The sequence below is a fragment of the Austrofundulus limnaeus genome, unplaced genomic scaffold, assembly GCF_001266775.1.
Source record: "Austrofundulus limnaeus strain Quisiro unplaced genomic scaffold, Austrofundulus_limnaeus-1.0 Scaffold55, whole genome shotgun sequence".
Lineage (NCBI taxonomy): Eukaryota > Metazoa > Chordata > Actinopteri > Cyprinodontiformes > Rivulidae > Austrofundulus > Austrofundulus limnaeus.
In genome coordinates, this window is record NW_013952457.1 from 1585368 (window position 1) to 1586620 (window position 1253).

Consider the following 1253-nt stretch of genomic DNA (forward strand, 5'->3'; position numbering starts at 1 on the left):
CCCTCGGAGATGATCACAGGAGTGCGCAGAACTAAATAAATGAGTCGTTTCCGGAGGGGAGCGCACAGCCGCGCTGCGTTGGATGCCTCCCCAAGGACGCAGACGCACTCCCCCTTCTTTCACGCTGCTCAACTGGGAAGTGGAATTATAAAAAAGGGGGATTTTTTTTGTGCTTAGGAGGCTGTTTAACCTGCCGAGGCTGTTACTTTTCTGCATCACACTTATTACTATTATTTATTCGGATTTTTGGCTCACGTTGGAATAATCGTTTGGAGCTGCTGCGCGCGTTCGTTACGCGGCGCCACAGCCTGCATGGGATGGGAGTCTCTGTTGGCTGAACCGTGTAAGAGCGACCCGTGTAATAACCCATTCAGCAGGCCTATTTCACAAAACATATCTGTTACTCTGCAGGATTATTTAATGGATCAAGCTGAGCCGAAACTTTCATAAAGCAGGTAACTTTTGCTGGTGTATTTTGTTTTTAATTAACAAACTTTCTTTAGTTTTATCCGTATAGAAACGGCACAAATTCATCCTTATACACAAAACATTGACTACATATTAGTGACTGATAGGCAGAAGCAAAACAACAACAACTCATATTAATGTACTGAACATCAGTAGAAAGGTATTTGGAGGTTGTTTTGCCACATTGCCTATTTTAGGACACCTGCTTGTGTATTCCCCGACTTCCTTTCCGTGTTTTGATTCATGATCATTTAATTGGCCAATAGGATTCAAAACACCATGACTGGTTAATATTTTAGAGACACAGTTGAATGGGATTGACACAGAAGACAGCGATAATAAACTTTGATTTAAAACAGCCACTTGCTAACCTAATTGCTAGTTTCACTTGTCTTATATACAATAAACACCACCCCAAATTAATTATTCATTTACATTTTTATACAATTCTATAAATTGAGAAAATAATTTGCTACATAGGGCTTGATTACGATTGTTGTTTGAGTTTTTTTACAGACTCGGTTCATCAGAGATAAATATAGGACAGGTGCTACTGTTTTGATTTTGACTATGCTGTATGTATAAAAAGAGAAAAGGTCAAGCTTCTACAATTCTGTGGTCTCTAACTTGTGTTCTTGCCATTGACAGGAAGTCAAAGATTTTTTATTTTCTGTATTAATTCCGTCTTGTTTTCTGTGATTTGTGTGTTTTTAATTTGTTAATGGAAAAGCTAAAAATGACCAAAATAAAATAAATATAGGCTATACTTTTGTTCTGATTTAATG

At 38.0% G+C, this 1253-nt stretch overlaps 1 protein-coding gene across 1 annotated transcript in view; it reads left to right on the forward strand.

The window, feature by feature from the left end:
- The first annotated feature begins 50 nt into the window (after positions 1-50).
- LOC106517959 (sodium channel protein type 8 subunit alpha) overlaps positions 51-1253 on the forward strand; it is a 4969-nt gene continuing 3766 nt past the window's right edge. The window contains exon 1 of the mRNA XM_014009014.1: positions 51-455. The gene's annotated coding sequence lies outside the window, so the exon portion shown is untranslated. The remainder of the gene's footprint in view (positions 456-1253) is intronic.